The sequence below is a fragment of the Dermacentor andersoni genome, chromosome 11, assembly GCF_023375885.2.
Source record: "Dermacentor andersoni chromosome 11, qqDerAnde1_hic_scaffold, whole genome shotgun sequence".
Classification (NCBI taxonomy): Eukaryota; Metazoa; Arthropoda; class Arachnida; order Ixodida; family Ixodidae; genus Dermacentor; species Dermacentor andersoni.
In genome coordinates this window covers 99,566,057-99,590,629 of record NC_092824.1, presented here as the reverse complement: position 1 = coordinate 99,590,629, position 24,573 = coordinate 99,566,057, and the positions used below count along the sequence as shown (strand labels likewise).

The window sequence follows — 24,573 nt, the reverse complement described above, 5'->3', positions numbered from 1 at the left end:
TTTTTTTTTTTTTCGGCAACCATTTATTTATCGTCTTTGGAAAACTTGGCGTACACCGGCCATTCATTTTCGGAAAGCTTGTCTGCAACCAGGCTCTAAAGATGTTGAGAGACTATTCGTGCAGGAAAAGCGACGCACGAATAGCCTCAGTTTTTTTTTTTTTTTTAATGAAAATTAGTGATTGTGTGTTTCAAGCTTATCTTTTGCCCCTGATAGTGAGTACAGGCGCAGTACCTAATTACAGCGAAATAAATATTCCTGCTGTAGATATATGCGTCTACATTTGACTTCTCTTATCTCTAGTTCCCTGTGTTGGGGAACGGCAGATATTGGCGGCAATATCATTACTAATATGGATGAGATAGTTCAAGTGGCTGAGGAGTTCTATAAAGATTTATACAGTACCAGTGGCACCCACGACGATAATGGAAGAGAAAATAGTCTAGAGGAATTCGAAGTCCCAAAGGTAACGCCGGAAGAAGTAAAGAAAGCCTTGGGAGATATGCAAAGGGGTAAGGCAGCTGGGGAGGATCAGGTAACAGCAGATTTGTTGAAGGATGGTGGGCAGATTGTTCTAGAGAAACTGGCCACCCTGTATACGCAATGCTTCATGACCTCGAGCGTACCGGAATCTTGGAAGAACGCTAACATAATCCTAATCCATAAGAAAGGGGACGCCAAAGACTTGAAAAATTATAGACCGATCAGCTTACTGTCCGTTGTCTACAAAATATTTACTAAGGTAATCGCAAATAGAATCAGGAACACCTTAGACTTCTCTCAAGCAAAGGACCAGGCAGGATTCCGTAAAGGCTACTCAACAATAGATAATATTCACACTATCAATCAGGTGATAGAGAAATGTGCGGAATATAACCAACCCTTATATATAGCTTTCATTGATTACGAGAAAGCGTTTGATTCTGTCGAAACCTCAGCAGTCATGGAGGCATTACGGAATCAGGGTGTAGACGAGCCGTATGTAAAAATACTGAAATGATATCTATAGCGGCTCCACAGCCACCGTAGTGCTCCATAAAGAAAGCAACAAAATCCCAATAAAGAAAGGCGTCAGGCAGGGAGATACGATCTCTCCAGTGCTATTCACAGCGTGTTTACAGGAGGTATTCAGAGACCTGGATTGGGAAGAACTGGGGATAAAAATTAATGGAGAATACGTTAGTAACTTGCGATTCGCTGATGATATTGCCTTGCTTAGTAACTCAGGGGACCAATTGCAATGCATGCTCACTGACCTGGAGAGGCAAAGCAGAAGAATGGGTCTAAAAATTAATCTGCAGAAAACTAAAGTAATGTTTAACAGTCTCGGAAGAGAACAGCAATTTACAATAGGCAGCGAGGCACTGGAAGTCGTAAGGGAATACATCTACTTAGGGCAGGTAGTGACGGCGGATCCGGATCATGAGACGGAAATAATCAGAAGAATAAGAATGGGCTGGGGTGCGTTTGGCAGGCATTCTCAGATCATGAACAGCAGGTTGCCATTATCGCTCAAGAGAAAAGTGTATAATAGCTGTGTCTTACCAGTACTCACCTACGGGGCAGAAACCTGGAGGCTTACGAAAAGGGTTCTACTCAAATTGAGGACGACGCAACGAGCAATGGAAAGAAGAATGATAGGTGTAACGTTAAGGGATAAGAAAAGAGCAGATTGGGTGAGGGAACAAACGCGAGTTAATGACACCTTAGTTGAAATCAAGAAAAAGAAATGGGCATGGGCAGGACATGTAATGAGGAGGGAAGATAACCGATGGTCATTAAGGGTTACGGACTGGATCCCAAGGGAAGGGAAGCGTAGCAGGGGGTGGCAGAAAGTTAGGTGGGCGGACGAGATTAAGAAGTTTGCAGGGACGGCATGGCCGCAATTAGTACATGACCGGGGTTGTTGGAGAAGAATGGGAGAGGCCTTTGCCCTGCAGTGGGCGTAACCAGGCTGATGATGATGATGAGATATTGGCGACGATCCAATCAAGTTCACCCAATTGTATCCCGGCTCCTCTCAAGCTCTTGGCCGCGGCCCTTTTAATTAGGGGCGAGGGAATGGGTGATTCCCCCCTGCTGTTAGAGGTCGCGCACCAGTATTGCACCACACACGCACTCCCTTGAGTCCACGGCGGGCCTGTATTGTCCGTTCACAAACAAAGAAAAAACAACGGCAGCCGGCCATACGGCGCTGTCAGCACACATACACTGTAAGCGATTCGTGGACACGGGATTGCACAGAGACACCACATATTTCGGAGTACTCGCACCCCTGCTTTCTTAGCAAGCTTCTCTATCTTTCCCTTCTCCCTTCCCCCAGCGTAGGGTAGCCAACCAGACTCTTGACTGGTTAACATCCCTGCCTTCCTATATTCCTCTCTCTCTCTCTCTTTCTCTCAATAAATTTGCGTAGGAGCACAGCTTGTTGGGCATGCAGTTAGTGAAACACAGGTTGACGAGCGGCGCTAACAAACGCGCAGGCTCTAAGGACGGGCGATAACTACCAACTATAATGCATCGTATATGTGCGTTAATTTACGTCCGTACATACGAAATAAAATTTTATAAGGGGCGCCAACAAACCCGCAGACTCTCAGGACGGGCTATAACTACCTATTCTAATACATGTATGTGTGTTAAGTTACGTCCCTCTTCTGATACGAAACAAAATTTTCGCCCTGAGGCGAAAAGATGCGTGCTCGCGGGCGTCTCCGTTAATCACACGATGACCCGAGCCACTTGGAGCCCGCGTGGGTGTCGAATAGCTTCTGTGAAGCGCGCCCAGCAGATGGCTTCTTTCGAGCTTCTCCCAGACAGTGTACACACTTCCGTCTTCGGCACCGTGATGTATGGCGGTTTTCATTCGCGGGAATCTGTCGCGAGCGCGATTCCACGACTGTGACGCGACGCAGGCGTCTTTTCGTCGTCGTCGTCGCGCGCGGCACTTTCGTGACACCCCGATCGTCGAGCGAGAGAAAGTTGCGTCGTCGGACGATATTTACTGCGCGCTGGCATTAATCTTACCGGTGTTCGTAAGACGCGAATAAAGAATCTTTCGGGTATACATCCGACTGCCTGACACTGCGTGAAATGCGCGAGTCGACGCCAACCACAATATACAGCGCAATGTCGATGCATACGCGCGAGAGACAGTTTCATGTGAAGTTTCTCCAAGGCGGTCTAGCCTCTCTGTTCTTTTTTTTTTCTTTTCTCGGCACGCAGCCCTACGCAGATTTTCTCGCAACGATCGCGTGATATGGCGCTCTATGAGCTTGGTGCTTCGGTAAACGCTCATTGGGGGCTTTCGGAAAGCGCCTGTAGAGAGACACGTTTCTGGGAACCATCAAGCGCAATTTGGATCATTCAACGGGTACGTGCGCTTGTGAGAACGCAGGGTGTGTCTTACGTGTTGGCAAGAAAAAAAAAAGGAAAAAGAAAGAAAGGCGGGCTCAGACGTACGCCATGCAGTTCGCTGTTCTGCGACCGACCTTTTAAAACATATTAGTTGAATTGTGGCTGATGTTTCGTCTCTTCTCACGTTTAATTTCAACTGTAGCGCTGAAATACATACCTCAATATATCTGTTGACTTTCTAGACATCTTTGTAATGATCGTCACACCCATCAAACAATATTTCACGATTAGAAGACGAACTATCCATAGTTTTATTCGGGAAACGACGCATGAAGCTTAACTCAACGTCTCTGTGTATAAAAGCGCTGGACAAACTGCGCCGCACATAAAATGACTGCAGCTTATGTGGAGCAGTGCAACTACAACCACGTAATAAAGAACTAGCTACAACTGCTATCTCGACAGGGTTTCACAATTCACCACTGCGTCAGTCGCCCTGGTCAGGGTCAACGCCTTTCATTCGTTTCAGCCAACGTACATAGATGGCGCCACCATTGCCGCGCTCGGCAATGTTGCCGTTAGGCATATGGGGCCGAGGATACGTGACGTCGCCGGGTAACTTTCGTTACTTTCGTGGTGGTTTCTTGGAAATGGCTCCGGCGTTGAGCTAAAGAAAACCCCCGTTTGCTTGTCTGTGTGCTCAGGAAATGTGCGCCGTCAATATTTTTTGCGTGTGTTGTGAACTGAATTGACCCACGGTGCCAATTCTGTGCCCGAGGAGTACTGACCGAACTCCGATCGGTGAGTTCGTTCGGCTGCTTGTTTATGATCCGCGCGCTTTCGTTCGAGAGCGCTATCGCGTTGCACTTGCTCGCGCCATGGGATCCCAGGGGCTCAACTAGGCCTAATGTCAATCACGGCATTTCCTTCGCACCCTGCAGTGGTGTGGTCCTGGTATTTACGTGTGTTGAAAGTCGCCGACCTTGCTGGGGCTGAAGTTTTGACCCAGTGTCAGCGCATCTTGTACACTCCTTCGGCCGCGCTATTGATTAAATACGGCCTGTCATTGCGGGGGAGGCAATGCTTCGGCGTAGTGCGCTCCTTGCGAGAGAATTTTGGTTTTCCTTAGGCGAGCTGTTGCTATATATCGCGTAATTTTCTTTGAGTACGAAACCTGATCTTTGTTGAGAACGGTTCTCTCAGATTTTAAAGTCTTGTCACTAGCCCGAAACGTTCACCTTGTTCGTTTTGTTGATGAGCTCGGACAGCTCAGGCTGCGCCGTCAGTCTCCTCTGCGCTGTTTCTCACGCGATCGCTTGCGCTTTGTAGCGTCTGTTTAACCCAACAATAAAAGCTTTCCTGCGTCGACGATTAATACGTCCAATTGAGAGCAATCTCAAGCGCTGGGCAGGTAGTTTTTGATAACGTAACGCTTCGTATTCAACCAACGCATGCTCGCATAGCCACAATGGGGGCGGAATGCTGAAATAACTGAGCACAGAGATACCGGATCACGTCAAAAAAGCTCTGCTTGTCAGAAATAATCGGGAGCAGACCGTCATCACCCATGCGAAACATCGGCGCCTTAATCTCGGCAAAGCATTATGTAGCATTATTACGCCCGCATTAACAACACGACGACATCCATGCGTTGTGCGGTCACAGATGCGGGCGTTCAGGAACGGTAGACTTCGTGGCCACCTCGTGAATAGCGTTCCTGTGATGGGCTTGAATTGTCGTTTAGGAACCGTACGTGCTGCTACGACATGCCGTCGCTACGGCAAGGGGCTTCCACGCAACGGAGCCCATATCAAACAACACAAACGGTACTTCCTGCGTGATTGATGCGCCACAAAAGTGGGCGCTCGCTTTGTGTTCCGTGTCCAATTGTCGGCTACAGTGTGTCAACGTCGGGCGATGCGCGGTCGCGCGGAGTTCGGCCTTTGGGGCATTGTGTATCGTAGGCGACAAGTGATCGGTCTTGCGTAACGCTGTTACGTCTAGCGGGGCATTGTAACCTCGCCCCAGGAGGGGGACTTTCTTCTAGGGTGCTTCTCTAGTACATTCTTTCTTCTCCCAACCTTCTTCTCCCAACTTGAATGGTTCGGCGCGTGTCATTGTGTTATCACCGTTATGTGTATTTTGGTTCTGGCGCACGCCGCAGACACCGGCTAGACAAGATTACAAATCGACTGCTATAGAATGGCGACCACTTCGAGAAGCCCTCGAGCGTAAGGGCCAAGATAAGCGCTGAAGTGGCCTGTGGTTATCGTGGTGTTTTACATCGAGTGTGTGGATATTTACAGTTGGGCTACTGAAGTCATCATCTCAACTGCCCTGTGCGGTGTCTGTTGCATAATGAATCCATGTTTAGCCAACTCTGATTAGAGTAATTGAAATAATTCCCTTCTGTGACCGTCATTGAGTCACTTTCCAGAGCGTGACCGGCGTAAACATCAACAGTGCATAAAAGTGCCACTTGATTTTGGCATTGACATTGCTGTTTATGTTAGGCAGGCCACAGTGCTCACTCCTGGTTGCTTGTTCCTGTCCTCTCAATTGGACATGCACTACTAGTCAAAACAAATAGTGTTGATTGTGATGTTCGCGACATTGACATTGAATGCAATAACCGGCTTCTTTATCATCTCGTTTGGTAGGAAGGGAGCAGTCACTGTTTGTGTGTAAATTCATGTGCTAGCTTCTGAAGCATTCTTCAAGAGAGCATGCCATGGCAGTTCAGGGCTGCTTATTCTGGTTAGGTACAACCACTGTTCGGTGGTGGCAGGCCATTACATTATGCCAGCGGTATACGGGTGCAAAAAATGGCATTAACGTGTTAATGCCTTAAATTTTAATGCCTCTCGTGTGATGCGACATGGACAAAACCTAAGGCCATTTATTTGCCTTAGTGTCATTTGCTATCTAATGTGTTCGCCAGAACTCATTTGACTGAGCATTGCATACTCTCGACGCCATAGCTTGCCCGGTGAAACATAATCCAAGTATTTGAAACAGCCTCTATCGTGCAAAAAATAATTTATACATAATTTTCCAGGACAATGCTCCTGCAAGGAGTTGCAGTCAGCAAACTTCCTCAGGTCGGTGTTGGAACTGCTTTGATGGGGCATGCACCATATTGCTTTTGGGCTTCGGATTCGACATGCAATGGCCAAAGTTACTATGTTTGATGGTTGGTTGAAACGTAGAAGACAGCAACAAACTAAATCTAATGACACCATAAGATGCGTGTTTTTAAATTTCACTATTCCTGAAGGGAAATTAAACTTGTAAATGCATTTATATTTTATTCAGTACCTTATTCTTACCTTACGTCTTGCTCTTACCTTACAACGTTCCAAGTGCTCATTTCAGGAGATGCTGTCATCAACATGCCTGCATCGAATGTCATTAAATTTGGATGTGTCAAAAGTCTGCCAAAAGAAATGTCATTAGGCAACTTATGGCATTAATGAAAGAACAGCATTTTTGTACCCATGCGGGACAGCTAATAAATTACAAAATTGTTTTTGAGCACTGTAAGCATTACGATGAATCCCCTTCAGATTCTGCATGCGCAATTCAGTGCACCAAGAACAGCCTCAAAATGAGAGGCCACAATTAAAATAACACTTCATAAAATGTTTTTCATGCACCTTAGACACTTATAACTTGACTTGTGCTCCAGGGTTATTATTATATGCTGAGTTTGTCAAGACACAAGGATAAACGTTTGTATTTTTGCTGAGATGCCACTATGTCGTCAGGTAGTTCTCTTCATTTTTGCTGTTTCTGACTGTAGTGGTTTGTAGTGAGCAAGCATTGAAGCATGATTGGACGTGAGGTTTTGAAATCTCAAGAATTTTTTAAAGTTGAGATCTGTAAACAGACACAAGTATCACTAAAACATGCAAGGTTCTTAATGCTGTTTCCTATTTTGAAAATGCTGACGATGCAAGAAATGTGTTGAAACAGAATGTTTCAACACACATAAAATTAGCATATGAAGGAGATGTATATGTAGAGGAGCACATCCTTCTTTATAGGAACCACACGTTGCCAATTGCCTCTGAAAGAGAATTCCCTTAGGAAAGGTATTTGTATGATTACATTGGTTGGTCCCCTCCAATATTTTAATTAGATGTAAAGTGCTTCTACTAAACATTAGAGTTACAGAATGGGTGCCTAGGGAAGGGAAGCACAGTCGAGGATGGCAGAAAACTAGGTGGAGTGATGAAAGTAGGAAATTTGCACACACAAGTTGAAATTGGCTAGCGCAAGACAGCGGTCAAGACAGAATCGCAGATTGCAGTGAGAGGCCTTTGTCCTGCAGTGGACACAAAATAGGCTGATGGTGATGATGAAGGTGCCTCTACTCGTATCACACATCCATTTCTGCTGCTCTAGCCGTATTGGATGTTGTCGGCAGCATTGCTCTTTAGCGCGGATTGGGATGACTGGGTCTTTTGATGAGTGCTTGGAATCTGTATTATTGTCGAGGTGCCAATGATTTGTTGACTCGGGGGGCATCAAAGCCAAACAGGTCAAACGTTGATGCCGGCTTCTCTGCTTTCTGAAAGCAAGCTAAGTTATGCACGTGCACCCTCTCAATTCCGTTGCAGGAAAAAGATGTCATCACGTCAGCCACTAATTTGCAGTGAAGTATCTTAAAAGCTTCCATTTTGTCTAAAGTTGCATGTTGGGCTTGTTGGTATATCATGATGAAAGCAAAAGGTGTAGCGCATCAGAAACAGGACAGTAGAAAAACACAGACGACACGCATGGTTGTTGATAACTTTCAAAGTTAGCGCCAGTCTTGAATTAGGAGAGCACAAATACGTAGAGAGAAGTGGCAGGTAGCCTTCACCAGCACTGCTTGCATTGAGCTTTGTAACAGTTGCACATGTATTTTCTTTCTTTTTCAATTTCTTCTGTCTTAGCAGAGGAGGAGAAATTGCACATTCTCAACCACTTCTGGGAGTTGCAATTACTGCAATATTAATTCATGTCCTAGAAAGGGATGTAGTTGAACTTCATGTAAGGAGTCTTTTCTTGCATGGCTTGAATGTTAATATCCAGCTTGTATAGCAGGATAGCTCATTGTGGGACAGTCCACAAGTTGGAGCAGAATAATAAAACTCTGGATAGCGTTTCATAGCACATAGCAGGCGCATATGACGTCACTGTAATTAAGGCAAGGGACTGCTTTAGTGTTTAGCCAAGGAGGAAGTTTGCGAGTTGCACAAAATGCCCATTTGCCTTTACAGGCAAGTGTTCCTGCTGACTGCTTGGTGTCTTTTGTTTTGCGTGAAGGGGACCTTGAGGAAAGAGCTTTGGCTACTTGATGCATATGGCTACGTTTAGCACCTCCCGTGGTCAAGGCTTCGTATCTGGCAGTTGGCATGGCTTAATGGGGCAATTAAAGCTTGCGGCATGTGGATCTTCTGCTTATCCCACTGGTGCAATAACTTTAAATGAGTATGTTTAAGAAAGCCCTGTGGCAGAAACTATTTTGTGGTTCTAAGTCATGACATTTTATTTCACTTATTTTGCCGACGCCTAAAATTACCACGCTTTACAAAATGTAACTTTCATGATTGCCTGTCGTAATCGATTATGATGACTGAGAAAGGAGCTGGGTATGTAGGGATATTAGCCTAAGCATTAGTTTGTTTATAAGGCTTCGAATACTATAACATTCCATGTAATGGTGCCAGTAAAATTTGCGTTTCTTTCATGTTTAATACTTTTAAACCTACTTGCCGCACAGTGCTGCGGGTCCAGCGACGACGGTGCTAGTCATTGTGAGGGACAAGGTCTTTTAGGGTAGGCGGTCTGCTGTCTTGACTGCTGCGCCATACTATGTAACTAGTCTGTAAACAAATCTTTGTCTCTCTGCTTGTAACGTTGAATGCAGGTAGGGTAAAAGATGATTTGAGAGCTTCGGAGTAATCCTAAAACTAATCTTCAAAAGGGATTTCGCTTTAACTTTCTTACGGAAGGTTACAGGCAGCAGATTGAAACACTGGTGCAGAATTCTTCAGTTGGAATACTTTCTGGTTTGGTTGAGCTCCATGAAGAAAGAGAGTTGACAGGGAACCACCACTGAGTTCTCCTTGAGGCTTTCTGTGGCATAAGTTCACTTTAATTTGCCTGCAACTGTGTTCTTCAAATACAAAATGCTTGTGTGAAACGCGGGCGAATGTGAGGAACAGCATAAGGCTGGTGATCGGTGTCCCTTTTCATGTTCTTGCTTGTCCACAATTACTCCATTATAAGAAGGTTCTTAGAACGTGGTACAGAGCTCTATGTATGTTGTGTCATCATTTCTTTATTGTTGCATGTAGTCTTGCGGAAACTGAGGTGCTGCAGATGTATACTTTTGAACCCTATATAAGATTTTTTACCAGAAGTGAAGAAATATTGCTCTAATTGGCTCATACTGCAATTAAGGTCTGTGCAAGCTGTGCATGACAGTTTACACCTGATTTTGATTCCAAATGTGCATTGTACCTGCATAATCTCTTTAGTGTATTTTCCCTTTATCATTCTTATATTTCAATCAAAGCAATAATTTACCCTATGCCTTCCTTGGCTTCATATGATTATTCCTCTGTATAGCCAGCCACCCTGTGCTGATTAAAGGGAAAGAGAGATAGACAGAGGGAGACGATGGGTCACAATGAGGAGGGAGGGATGCGGCCAAACACATCATAGCCTAGAGCTTAGGCGCATTATTTTTAAAAAGTTAAGTAAGGCATAGATGGCTCAAAACTGAATTTAGTGACACCAAGAGCCCACTATAGTGACCTCTGACAACGGTCAGCTGTGTAGACTGGCAAGAGCATCAAACACTCAGTCTTCACAGTAATGATGGCAGTCACATATCACCTGACTCTATAGATCCATCCACGTAGCTCACAGTCCAGAGACGAAGTGCGTCGCATTAAGCGCACGTAAAGACGTATACACGCGACTCTTAGCCTAAGCATCTGAAGTGTGCAGAAAACGGCAGAGGCTTAGCCTGGTGCGGAAATGCGGCATGGCTTAAACTACTTCCGGGCACTAGCGTCATCAAACGAACGAAAGGAAAACACTGTCCGCCTACGTTGGGTGCCTGTTTTTTGCTCATGTGCAGTCTGGGAGTTCGCGTGTGGTTTGCAGGGCGTGGCGAAAGGAAAGCGGGAATCCGTGGCACCTGTAGTTCTATACGAAAATCTGCCACAGGTGTTGTGGTATCGCGATGGCGGGAAACAGCCCGCCGGGCCAAATGTCTGCGCGCCCATCATTTCACCTCCCTCGCCCATCGCTCCTTTCAGGCGCCACTTGCGTGTCCTCTCTGAACTGGAATGATGCGAGTTCCGGGTAATGAGCGATCCCCCGTCTTTGGCATGAGCCACGTTTCTGCGGTTAGGCGTCGCTCCATACCTCTCTCTTCACGCCCCCCCCTCCACCCCTGTTTGTCGACCACAGGGCCGCTTTGACGGGCCTGTATTAGTTGGGAGCTTTTGTGCCAAAATTTCCGCAAAGGGAGCCGCTTTATTCAATCGGTGGCGAGCGTTCCGCGGTGAATGTGCTTTTTTTCGTGCAAATCAGCTGGCTGTGGCGTGCATGCCGTCTGGCGTGCTGTAGCGTGTTGACTTGAAACGGGAAGAGTTGCGCGAAATATACGGAACGGGTGATGATGAATCAGTATCGCGTAAGGTCACACGAACTGTGGTTTAATGGTGGTCTAGCTTTTGTCATGCAACAACTACCGTATAGACTTTTGTAGGGGCGGCACCTTTTTTCACAATTATGACGAGGCGCGGCCCTTACACGGGACCGAACCTTTTGGTCAAAATGGTGCCCGCGTAGCCGGCGGCTTGAGCGCACTCCGTATCCCCCGGATGTACAGTCGCGGACAGAATATTACGGACCATGAAATCTAAGAAAAAGCTGAATATCTACGCAACCTCACAACGCAACCTGGTATTTGCATTTTGGACCTCGACTAGAATATGCTAACAACGTTGCCGTGGGCAGTTTTACTGGTTACTGCTACAGGCTGCTCGGGAATTGAACGTTTTCGGAGATACCGTGGTCCATTTTATTCTGTCCGCGACTGTACATACCATTGCATCCGCGCGGAGCCCTCGCCATCTAGTAGCGGTAAGCGAAAGTACGCAGCGCAGGAAAATTCGCCAACGCATGCGCGCGGCATCGGGCTGCCGAACACCATTGCTTCTCCGCTAGAATTCTCCTTTCTCCAAATTTTGGGCTGCCAAGTTGTGGGTGCGGCCCTTACACGAGTCTGTACGGTATGTAAACGTCGCGATGCGTAATATCGTCGCCTCACTGTTTCGCTCTTTTGAACTTTAATACAACGGCCAGGTGCACACGAATTAATTGAAGAGCTGCACTCGTATCCCTTGCGTTGCTTCGAGACGACAAGACCCAATCGACCAATCAGTCAATCAATCAATCAGCATGGTGTACGCGGATAATCAATTGGGATAGCACATACTGGCGTCTTTTGTTTGTTTGTAGCTTACCGTGGCGGCGCGACGTTGCATTTCCTGTTACTTTTTCCTGCTGCAGTGCAACACATACGGGCGGGCGGAAAACGAAGCTATTCGGGAAACAAAAGCAAAATAGGAAACAAGGTGGCAAGGTTATGCCGTGTTTCTCGCGTAGAAACAGAAAATTCCCGGCGTGACACGTGCGTTGAAACGAGGAAGACAAAGGACACCGGAAGTTTGGTTTCACGGCCCTTGTCGCGCTCACGGATATAGGTCGTGACGTACTATACGCTCTGCGCGCCTTCGTTGCGGCGTAGTGCGTGCGTTGAGACGACGCGGTTGAAACCGTCGCTGGCAATAGAGAGTTTTAGTTTAAGGGACGCAAGCGGCTTGCGTACGCAAGGACTAGGGGCGACGGTTCTGCGCATGCGCACACCCCTACGTCTGTGTCTGCGCATGCGCAGAACCGTCGCCCCTAGTCCTTGCGTACGCAAGCCGCTTGCGTCCCCTAAACTAAAGCTCTCTAATGTCATGGCTGCGTGATGGGCATGTGGTTCAAACGAAACCAAGACGGGAAGCGCAGTTTTTTCGCAACAACCATTACTTCGCTGCAAATGTGTGCAGTACAGGGGCATCACTGCTTACTTACCTGCGATAAGTGATGTCATAGCTATGAGGACTACGCAGCGATCGACGGAAATGAAAATGGCAGGCGTATTAACATTTATTATATATAAGAAGATGGCAGTGCTGATTAGAGAGCACACGCGGGTTGCTAATGAGCCGTACGCAACGTTGTAGCAGCAAGGATTGCGTCTGAAGTGTTGTCGTTGCAATAAGGACTACGCGACAAGCGGCGAAACCGAAAAAAAAAAAAATTGACAGGCGCAAATTCGACATGCAGACGGGGGTATGCGTCAGAGAGAAAACAAGCGTAAGTGAAATTCTAGTTGAGATTAAGCGGAGAGATTGAAGTGCGGCGGATTATGTACTGCCTAGAACTGATAACAGAGGGTTATAGTAACACGTCTTATCATGGTTATAGTATGACGGTTGTATAGTAACAGACTTGGCGCCAAAGATGAGAAATAAATTCTGTTGAGGGCGGCAGATACTGATAAGATTGTGAAGCTTACAGGTACTAGAGGAAGTGGACAGAAGCGGGGTAGGTGTGATTGGGATTAGCTGGGCGTGGTCATTGCACTCCAGCGGCACCAGGGGTGCTGTTGATGATGAGTGGAGCAGGAAGAAGCTACTTCCTAAGCCTCTCACAATATATGCGTGTCATTTCGGTACGGTCATTAGCATGCTCCGAGAGTCGCAAACATGTTATGCCAATGATTGCTACGAAAACTACACGTCATGTAAATGTCGAGAGGTGCAGTTTTTGGTTGTGAAATTCTTGAGCAAAATTGTGGATTGACATTCTGCGACAGCTAGTTTAGTTTTATCATCGCGCGTATCTGTGTTTAAGGGGCACTGTAGGAAATGTGCCTTGGAGTGGTCGTAGCATGTGTAACAACGTGAAGTTGTTCCAAACTTTCTTATAAAGAAGAAAGAGAAAAAATAAAGAAAGAAGAATAAACCATTAAGGAGGGCAAAACAAAAAAGTTCCGCAAGTGGAAAATTATCCAGCTAAGCACCACGACAGCAGTGCCTCATATATATATATATATATATATATATATTCGTTGACAATACACGACTGTTGCTATACTGGAGACGAAAGGTGACGTCAATGGTCAGATGACTAGTTTTCTCGCACCTATCTGTGCTATTGAGGACGTTTTGGCGTCAGCTTCGTTTCTTGCTTCCCGCCTACACTCCGCATCTGGGATTTTCTTTGATATATGCATATATATTTTTCCGGCTGAGAGAGCTGATTCGCAAGACTGTCCATACGCTTGTCGGTGGTACAAGAAACTGCGCTCCCTCTTAGAAAGCCCGAATGCACTTGAGAAAAAGAAGTATTGAGTCGATCCAGCGCATCATACGCGGGAATGCGTCGAACGAACGAACTGTATTCGCTGAACAGATGATTCCAAAGGGAACGTCGTCAAAAAGCTAAAAAAAAAGAAGATCGTCTCCCGGAATTGAGTACTTGAGTGGATGAACCAAGATGGCGCTGATATGAAAGTTTCCCGCTTGAGGAAGCGGAATAACTTGCGGCGAAAGTAGCCGCCGCCGCCGCTCTCCGGCGACGGTTCTCTGTCCGCCTGGTTGACGGCAGCCCATTGCGTAACTTCTTGATCCGTGGCGATCCTTTCTCTTTAACTTCATGTAGCTCCGACCAGCAAGATAGGTCCAGTTCGTTCGTGCATAAAAGGAAATACCCGTGGCTTCTTCGAGACTTCTGGATTTCTACACTGGCGTCGTCGTCTGCTAAATCCTGCTTTGCGTTCGTGTCATCTCTTGCGTGTTGTCTTTTGGGAGCTAACAGACGTGCGCCCTCTGTGATTGAGAAACAGACGGCTATTTGCCATTCGGTCGTCCAAGGGGCCCCGGTTGTACCCTAGTTACAAGGGTACGCTAACTAGGTTAAGCTGAACCGCAGTTACGGCCTGTGGTGACATTGCTGATTATCACGGGGGAAAAAAATCGGCCGTTTTTTGTTATTCTTGGTAACATTCACGTATGGGTGCTGCTTTCGTTTTTCTTTCTTTCTTTTTCTTTTTTTACTATACCTGGGCCTAATTGCAGTAGGCTGTAACTGACGTTCACAGCTTAACATCACAGTTGGTGCGGGCTGCAGTAACCGGGACATTAATTTCTTTCGCTAACGCGGCTTAACGCAATTTGTTGAGCTCCGAGCTGTGTACCGGTCAGCGTGAGTGCTTTTGTAAGCGTGAGCCCGCGTGGCGGACCTTTCGCAACAGTGGAACGAAGCTGTGTGTTGGAAGAGCGGAGCATGAGGGAACCGTAGCCGTCTGGGCTCGGGGCCGTCTCATTTTCGGCGGCTTGCGGCCGTTACCATGACAACGCTGCGAGCCGGCCTGGCGTCGACATCATGTATTCTAAGTGTATATATACCCTTGCCTCTCGGCTGCCCCTACCGACCGACCGGCATGGCATCATCGAAGTTGAGCCGCTCCGTGATCGCACGGTTGGTGGCAACGCTAGGGACGTGACTTGGAGACCTCGTTAGGTCCATGCTACCCGACATCGTGCCGCCTGCCCCTAACCCCTCCCCTCCCCTCCCTCTCTCTCTCTCTCTCTCTCTCTCTCTCTCTCTCTCTCTCTCTCTCTCTCTCTCTCTCTCTCTCTCATTTTTAGATATTTTTTGTTTCTCCTCGTTCTGTTATGCCTTCTTTTTTCTTCTCGAGCGGCTGGTTTTAGTGGGCGTCGCTCGACTGGACTGCCTTATTGGACGGGAGGTCGACTCCCCGGTCGAACATTGCCTTCTGTTCCACGGGTGTCCGTCTGTTTCGTCGCTGTTTGTTTCTCTTTGCGAGCGCGTGTACTTCTGTGCTCGTAAGGGTTATTGGCCGTTAGTGCGACTTGGTGAGGCATAATGAATAGGGACTCAAAATGCAAGCGACGTACTGTCGTCCAGCAGGAGCGATCAGCGTCCTCAGTGGGGAGGGAGAGAGAGACGCCAAGTGCTGCTATTCAAGGGAAGAAATAATGCGTGAGAGATAGAGATGGGGAGAGCAGAAGATTGGTGATAGCTGACCAGGAACAGCAGCTAGCTAGCGGAGAAGGTACGTGTTCAGGGGTGCCACTGCCCATGGTTAAAGGCAAGCGCGATGCTCGGAAACCGCACCGTACGGGATTCCCAGTCTGAAAAAACTCCCCGATAAATAGAGAACTCCTGAAAACCTTCTTCTTCTTTTTTTTCATCTGTGCCCATAAGATTTCGCGTCCTTATCGCGCGTGATTCTAAAGTCCTGTCTGACCGATTACAGGCTTGGGCTGGGTAAGAAAAACACGTGAAGGGAGGATGATAAGTATTCTCTTCGCAGGATATTCACGTCAGTGCACGGGCTTTTACATTAATGTTCTAATGGCATTTCGTGTGTTGACCGACAGACAAAGAAGTAATAGTTCTCGCCATTTTATGACCGCTTCACGTTGTACCTCGTAACTCCCGTGATCCTTTGCTTGTAAGTGTATTCTATCATGCACGGCGAGGCACACACATAATCCATTCCGTTTCTGAATTGCCGCGTGGCAACGCGAAAGTTGGCCTTCAATCTTTTCTCTCGGGACTCCTACAATTTTGAACGTGCTAGTACTGTGAAATACGTCGGAATACGCCGCGCTACTCGTATCGTAAATACCTATACAGCACTGCGCCACCATCAGTGACGACGCAGCGTTAATCTTAGCGGGTGAATGTGAAAGTTAACGTACCAGGATATACGAAAAATTGTAGGGAAGCACAAGGTGTGCGTTATGTACGAATATGTCTTTACTACTGCACTCTAAAATGCCTTGTTCGTGGTATGACCTTCGTCAGCATAATGTTTTTAATCGTCGATGAAAACGACCACACGAGGTCGCAATTTTCACTGGCAGATTTCTCTCTCTAGACATGCATATAGTCATATCATAGGAAACCTTAGGCCCTTGGTGCTTTCCTTTGTTCCTTTCTTATGGTATGACTAATAACATGACCAACAAATGTCACTAATAAATAATAAGATATGCGTGTGCAGCTTTCACTTCTGCACCGGTGTCACTACACTGGTCCTCCGGTCCTTCCGTAAATAGTGCTGTTATCGTCTGTCGACAAACGAACCAATCAGGCACGCCAATCGGCGACACGGATTGTACACCACTACGCATCCTTGGCCGTTTCTCGCAGATGCCGCGCACGTTCGCAAGTTCGCCGAAGCCCGTATCGCGCGAAGACCTCCACCGAGATCTCGAAATGGGGGTGGGAGTTTCGCAAGTGGAGTCATTAAAGAACTCTGCCTTCCGGCGTCCATGTCGCACGCCACGCTGCTGCTGCCGCCGGCTCTTATGCTGTGATGCAAACCGACTCTCGCGGCCGGCCGCCAGCGCCCGGCGAGGACGGACTCGAACCGCACGGAGGCGCGAAAAGAAACCATCCCACAGGCGACGCCGCGGTGTCGAGGGAGAGCCCCCTCAATTCGGCGCCAGGAGCCGCCGCCGGCGACGCGACGTCGTCCCCTCCTCCCAGTCTCCGTGCTCGTCGCGCGTTTTATATTGCGGCAGTTATTTAAATGGCCACCACCACCACCACTGCCGCCGGGGGTGACGCTTAACTGCCGTAGCTTGCTGTGCCCTGGTTGTGGCGCTTGTTTGGCTGGGGGTGCAGTCATGGAGAGGGTGCGCGTGGCGGAGAGAGAGAGAGAGAGGCCAGCGTCGTCGCGGTGCGTGCCTTGCTCCGTCCCTGCGGCGGCGGCCAAGGTCGAGCGGTTCACGATCCCCGCTGGCAGCGGGTGCACTTGCTCTGACGTCCGTGGTGGTGAAGGGAGGCAAAGGGAAGTGGGCAGCCACCTGGAGAGGAGGAAGCGTGGAGAACGAAACAATTTTTTCCCCCCAGCTCTCTCGCTACTGTGAGCGTCGTGGTATCGCCGCGTTTCTTGGCAGGGCGTTTTCGAGCAGACGACGAACCGAACCGCGAGGTAGGTTTGTGCGTGTGACCGTCCCGGTCAAAACGAACGTTGAGTGAAATCTCTTCCGTTATGGCAGAACCGACGCAGCCGCATTGCTTTCCAAACCGACACTGCTACGGCAGCGGGCTAACGCATTATCCGTGCGGCAACATATCTGCCAGTGGAGCCCCGAGTAAAGAATGCAATATAGGAAAGAACGACAGCACGGCGCCCACTTCAGGCAGCGTAGACAGGACAGCTGGTCATTTTTCGACTTGTCCTGGTTCTAACACCGTGCCAGGCTCCAAACTTATAGGAACGAGGTGTCGTAGCCGTGCGTTGGCAAGTGGTCCCTCTGGAAGCTTTGAGTCCGAAGTTCGTGTTTGAGCCGGAAACGATTATGCTTGCTGAAGTGAGCTTTCGGCTGTAGATCGGCTCTTCCTTGTCCAGCACACTAGAGAGCCTGTGGATTGTAGTTCTCGATTACTTTACTAACGTATACGAGTTTTCTCTCTTTCTCGCTACCGAAATGTACAACGAACTTGATTCCAGCGAAAGCTTTAGTCGATTGCAGACTTTTTTCTAAAGCCGGGCTGCCGTAGACGAGGATCAGCTTGTAAGATGGAGGCCTTACAGCAGTGACATAACCTGTTGTCGAAACATTGCCTGCTTGTTTCCACTCAAGGTAGGGCTTTCTGTCGTCGACACAGTGATAATGCATGCGTCTCCCCCGTCCATTGTCGTGTTAGAAAACGCGCGACGGCGCATAACATTGGTCGGTCGCCATTCTTGTTTTCGGTTCCTACCGAGACTTTGAACGACAGTAGAAGGGGGTTCGCGGTTCATGTAACCTTTGAGAGCCGCTAGCACGAAGCGTGAGCAAAAGTTACCTACTGGCACGAAGCTTCGCGCAAGCGACGCTATAAATTACCGGTCTACGCGAGTTGTTGAGTGACCAAGCAGTGACACTTGCACGAAGCTTTTTAATCGTTGTCGCTCGACAACAATTAAATTGCACCCACGGCCTCGTATTGGTATTAGTAGTACAGTGTCATAGCAACTGAGCCACTAAGGTGCAACACTGTTTGCCCTCTGTTTTGGCTCGGGGTTGGGTTTACGCCGGGAATCCTCCAGCCACATTGATGTGTAGTACGTCCGGTAATAGGAATGAATTAAAGGGGTTTATTTTACATTGTTTACACTGGCTCCAGATACGGAAACCCACTCCATGGAGCAGCATATTAAACATCAGGACACGTCTGCACACCTCACTGCACCAAAGGAGTCCGCTTTTAAGAGAGCCGTCTTCCCTAGCAAACTAGACTAAGGAATCTGATGACTGTACCTCGGCGAATCACAAGCGTCGAATTGGTCGTAAAATCCCTGCCATGATGTCGCCTTCCTTCCCGCATGTGGCGCAAGCGTGTGACCATGTGGGAAGCCGAGGTCGACGCTGCACCCAAGGTAGCCGTCGACGTTGACCTCCTTTCGTCAAATTGTTTAGCTTGTGAGGGTCAAGTTCAGGTAGAGCGGTAGTTGTCACCTCGAAGTGAGCTCCTTCGTTTTCGCGTCACAGTCTGTGTTGGGCCCCGGCGCCGTCTGGGTGCGTGCTGATGAAAGGACTGCCCCGTGGAAAACGTCTAAGGAAAGCTCATCGTTGTATTGAGGCATAACACCTCGTTTAAAGGGACACCAAGGGAAAATGTCAAGCCGAACCAGATCGATAAATTGTTCGTAGAACTTCCTAGAAAATTGCCGCCAAAGGCTCCGCTGCTGCTCCTCAATTTGAACAGCCCTGCCATCGCGGACGAGTTGACGTAATCTTCACGTGACATTCCTCTGTGGCGCTCTTCGAAACACGTCAATGCTGACGTCAGAGGAGAGGTACCATAGTCCACAACATTTTCATTTTTGTCATTTTCTCGCTTACAAAAGTTCAGCTCTCGCTACGAATGACGAGCTGGACTTAATATTTTCCTTTAAATTTTTACTCCTCAGTGTAAATGCGTCGTGCAAGTGGCTCCAGGTTTCCGCCTGCAATGTCTCCCGCAGATAGGCTATCGTTCGCAAGCGTCATCATAGTCGCAAGATGTCGTGTCTCGGCGAGCGAGACAAGGCTGAGACGAGAGGGATGCAGCTTCAAAGGCGATAAAGCTAACCCCCACTGCGAAGTTCTCTGGGGGGTCAGTGGTGGCGCACAACTTTCTCGAAGGGGAGTCGGCGACCCGACAGATTTCGAGAAGCGATTGGCATCGGAAAAGGTGGCTCGCGCGCGTACAGGGGGACAGGGGAGCGGGGAACGTGGTTGCCTTGAGGGGATGCCTTATCTGCTGCGCCGATGTCGCGAAAGTGCTGCTTCCGCGGAAACGAGGGGAAAGCGTTTTTAAAAGGGTTCCGTGCACGACACAACGAGTAAGTAGGAAGAAGAGAGGACGCACTTCTGGAAGGTCTGCAGACGCGCGACGCAGCGGTAACCCTTCTCCCGGAGTCGAATAGAGGAAAAGCCAAGCCAAGCCGAGCTGGCGCCTGCCCTGCCGGCTTTGATTTATGCTCTCGCTTTACGGGACCTGTGCTCGGGGAGTTATGTGGCGGAACGAGCTACCGTGCTGAGTGACGCCTTTCCCTCGACCCGTCATCGTGTCTGTGTGTGTCGAGTGTTTTAGCGCCCCTCGAGCGCGGCCCGGTATCGACGACGAACACCGCCGATACCTGCTATCGTTGCAGAGGTTGGCCCAGGTCATAGCACCGACGGTCAGGCTGGTCGTAAATACGTGTCGCGGCATTGAGGTTGCTGTAAGTACGCTGATACCGCGGCAGAGAGGTCATCTAGGCATGTAACGTGGCTCCCAAGGATCCGGTAGTTCAGCGTCGCTGAGTAGAGCGCGATCACGTTGCCTTGCGTCCTGTCCGGCCGATAAGTCTGTTCCAGCAGCCCTTGCAACAGCTAGTCGTACCAACGCTCTTCAAGATGACCTTGATGTACGCTCAGTTGAATAACCGTACACTTCCGTCTGTCCTTATGAAAATGTATTTAAAATCGATAGACATTTGTATTGGTGTAGAATTTTATTCGTAGGCGTGTAGAACTCTTATGTGCAACCTGCAATAATGCTCTATGCACAATGACCAAAATTGAACAGAACTGTATAGAGCCATGCATGTACAAAGACAGTCTGTTTAGGTGCATTAGCGCAATCTCTTTTGGTGCATGATGAACTTGAAGAAGGGATACCAGCGAAACAGTTGAAAGTCCAGCGTCCCTCCGTGTCTAAAACATTTTCCTTGGGTGCGTGTCCTTTGTATTTCGCTGGTATTCCTTTTTCAACTTCACAATCTGTTGACTATCGCATTGTGCAGAAATTGCTTATAGCTAGGCTCACTCATTCTGAAATCAAGTGTGTCATGCACATATATGCAATCGAAATAATCTTTATAATGACTTTCATTCGAGCTTGGCGCAGGGGCGCGTTTACGTCCGAATTAAAAATCCCCTGAAGTGTCACCATGACACGCATGATGCACGCCGTGACGTAACTGGTCGGTCGTCAGTCCACGTTCGTGTATCTATCTACTCGGAACGCGTGGGAACCTCCGCCGAAGAAGTCCCGTGTCATGCCGCGCCTCCTACCGCTGAATGCGTGCATCCGATTCCGCGAAGGGCGAATGCCTGCCTCTTCCGTTTCCGCGTGAGGGGAGGACGGGATGCCGGGAAGCTACTTCCGGAAGGCGGCTCGCCGCCAACTTGCTTTGAACGCGTTTTTCTATTTTCTGCTCCACGAGAGTTTTATTTTTTTCCGTCTTTTTCTCTTTTCATCGTCGAACGTCGTCGCCCCTGACATTGCTCTTCCTCGGCAAGGTCGTCGGCGCGTCGCAGCCCAGTTTTCCGGATCGTTGACACCTCGGGCTTCCTGTTTTACGGCGCCTCAAGATTATTCGCGCCTCCACGGTTCACGGCTCTCTTTCTCTCTCTCTCTTCTTCCCCTTTATTGGGCGTAGGTGTTCAGCAGATGTTAACAACACGTGCGTGTGTGTCCATGGCTGATATGTATAGGTGTGTGTGTGTGTGTGTGTGTGTGTGTGTGTGTGTGTGTGTGTGTGTGTGTGTGTGTGTGTGTGTGTGTGTGTGTGTGTGTGTGTGTGTGTGTGTGAGAGAGAGAGAGAGAGAGAGAGAGAGAGAGAGAGAGAGAGAGAGAGAGAGAGAGAGAGAGAGAGAGAGAGAGAGAGAGATCCTTTTTTGGGGGGGCGCCAGAATGGCATCTCTTGTTTTGTGGACTGTCTTCGTTTGTAGGTGCATTATTCCCCGCCACTACTCGGTGGTATTTTTACTGAGATTACAAGCAAACTTTTTTAGAAAGTTGTGAAGTGCGTAGAGCAGGTACTCTATCGTTTATTACATATGGGGTGCCAAGGCAATAGTGTGGCATGATGAGATTAGCAGCCTTATGTTGCTGGGAGGGATGGGGGTGAGCTGTTGCCTTGCGCGAAGTGTAGATTGCTAGGAGAAAGGGGCTTTTGTCCTAAATAGACAGATAAAAAGGACACCAATTTATGCTGTTAAGACTTTCCCAGCTGCTCCTGATAATCGTGCTTTCATTTGTAGAACCGCAATTAACGAAGGTTACATTATTCTTAATGCGGACGCGACTGTGTTTGCACTTGTATACATTGCCCACCCCCCTTGTGCCTCCGCCGTCGTGGCGTCCCGCTGCTGGGCACGAAGTCGAGGGTTCGATGGCCCGCTGTGTCGTAATGGGAGTGACGCAATATAGCGACGGGATATAGGTGCAATTGAAAAAAAAAAGCCACAACAAAAACGCACGGGGTCAAAATTGATCCACAGCCGTCCACTAATGCGTCCCGCGCAATGTTGCAGATACATAGTTGCTTAAGAACATTACTTGTGCAGGCCCAGCACCGAAGTCGTGGTATCACTTGCCACGCGGCCTTTAATTTGATCCGCACCCTGGTTTGCCCCCTCGGGCATTCAGGCAGTGCACGCTTATCTGTAAGGAAAGAAGATAGGAGGAAATCAACACAAGCGTGGCATCACGTATCTCCGTCACTGGAACTGCTGCCCTCTTATCGTCCGAGGCCCCCCTTGACGACACGAGATCCGCGCGTTGCGGAGACGACCGCCGCAAACCACTGGGCGCCAGTGGCACGGCCAATCAAGCGCTAACCAGGAAGCGCGCGAGACGCGACAGCCTGTGACGAGCAGGACGTAAGACCCTGCGATAGTGGAGGGAAGTTTCGAAACGCGGTGTGATATTTCTAAGGAGTGGGAGTAAGGATCGAGAGATAAAGAGCGATAACAGTAATACACGGAGCGGAGCCAGTGAAGCGAGGTGGGGGCGAGCAGTGAAAGTGAGCGGAGAGTGACGCGTTTCGGATTACGTCTGGCAGCCGGCGTTTGCATTGCTTCCTCCTAAAGGACGCCGAGGAAGGACGCCTCGCGTCTCGCGTACCGCAGCTCTTGCAAAACCAACGGCAACGAAATTTCGCTGCGGCTAAGTTGGTTATAATAATGAATGTAGTAATGAATGGTTATAATGAATAGTTAGTATGTATTAAGACAGCTATCTTGCCAAAGCTGCACTGCCGTTGTCTCATTTTTGTTGGTGGTGTTGTTAACAGCCGTAAAGTAGCGCCTAGGAAGTAGCGCGTGGTTTCGGGTCATGCGCTACAGACTTCTTGACGTCACGCGAGCCACGTCGAAATGGCGGTCGTTGGGAGGAGCTTAGAGGCAGTGACATCAAATTGAAATTTTCTGTTAAAAATGTGCGCATAGCAGCTTTTCTTCTACTTCTGCTTCTTCTTCTTTTTGGATAACTTGTTGGTCAATGATAAGTGAGTTACAGTAACAAACAGAATAGTTGGGCGACCATGTCGTCGCCCCGAAAGCATTCTGCGACTGACCGTATATACGAAGTCGAGGGCACGACACCCTCTCCGTTTTGCGACCCTGCTTAAGGGAAGCGGGATAAAAACAACAGGAGAGTGAAAAACACCTATGTTGAATTCCAGTGGTAGATCCAGATCGGGTTTTTCTGCTTTGTATGGAGCAATCCTATTCCAATGGCACAATGAGAGCGTGAGTTGTGTGTTCCAGTGGCAGATTGGGACCAGCGACCGATTTCGTATCGCTCTGCGGAGCAAAAGTATTTGCTCCGCCGAAATCGGCAGATTTGACCGGAAGTCCGCGTGACGTATTTCCTTCGCCCGCCTCTGCTTCCTGTCACGGTCGCCTGTTTCCGGTCGCGGGCGGCTATGGACGACATGAAAAACATGTACGCTACGTCGCGCCGTGCGTTTTTGTTCCTGCTCCTGGATAGTGACAGCTCCGACTCAGCCACCGTAAATTCCAAAGTCCAGCGACGATTATTCCCACAGGAAAGAAAAACGAACGCACGGAATGCCGGGATGATCCAGATGATGGTGATGAGGCCCACCCGATCCACCTCTAGTCTAGTACCCTCTCGCTTGATTTGACGAGAGTGATCTCAGTCGGAACGACGCGCTCCGTTTGTGATCCGGCCGAGCGCTCGCGATCTGCCATTGGAATTCAACGTTAGTGAGGTTCATCGTGGTGAGGATGCACATCACGTCTGTAGAAACAGTCACTTAGGTCGATGGTCTTCTGAAACTGTATAAATCCCGGCGTAGCTTTATTCGGAGTCCGCGAGGCATGAAGCCACGCTCGAAGAACCTCTCGTCTCCCGAGAACGTCGACACGGAGAAAGCGTATAAATCGCCGTTTGCCTTGTCCTGCGCGCCTTGTGTCCTCTCATCGAGCAACAGCAGCACTCGGCGCGATTTCCTCCGGGTCGTTAAAGAATAACAAGCCGGCGCTGCTTTGCGATCGTATGTAGGCTGCTCTGTGCCCCCCCTTGTAGCGGCAGTAGACCTTATCGGCGCCAGTTGAACCGGCTCCTGCCCGCCTCATTTATGTCCGCCGTCCCCGGATTACGCGTGTTCCTTAGCCTACGGCCATGTCCCCGGTCGCCTGCGATCTTACCCTCCCCTCTCTTCGCGATGTTAGGGTGTAGAGGGGGCCCTTCGGCTTCCGAGCTCTCGAACAGCGTCGTCCCATGCGACGTTTTCGCGACAACAGGTAGGCAGGGGAAGTTGATAGCTGTAGCACCGACTCGGGG

The 24,573-nt window shown here is 48.8% G+C and overlaps 2 protein-coding genes across 3 annotated transcripts in view; one reads left to right on the top strand and one right to left on the bottom strand.

Moving 5' to 3' along the window:
• LOC126539143 (uncharacterized) overlaps nucleotides 1-24,573 on the bottom strand; it is a 127,442-nt gene that overhangs the window by 6,801 nt on the left and 96,068 nt on the right. The window contains exon 2 of one of the 2 annotated variants that reach the window (XR_007601240.3): nucleotides 6,705-6,753. The exons of the other annotated variant lie outside the window; for it this stretch is intronic. The gene's annotated coding sequence lies outside the window, so the exon portion shown is untranslated. The remainder of the gene's footprint in view (nucleotides 1-6,704; nucleotides 6,754-24,573) is intronic. 2 annotated transcript variants of the gene reach the window in all.
• Nucleotides 3,984-24,573, top strand: part of LOC126539142 (uncharacterized) — a 232,823-nt gene continuing 212,233 nt past the window's right edge. Inside the window, exon 1 of the mRNA XM_072285451.1 lies at nucleotides 3,984-4,158. The gene's annotated coding sequence lies outside the window, so the exon portion shown is untranslated. The remainder of the gene's footprint in view (nucleotides 4,159-24,573) is intronic.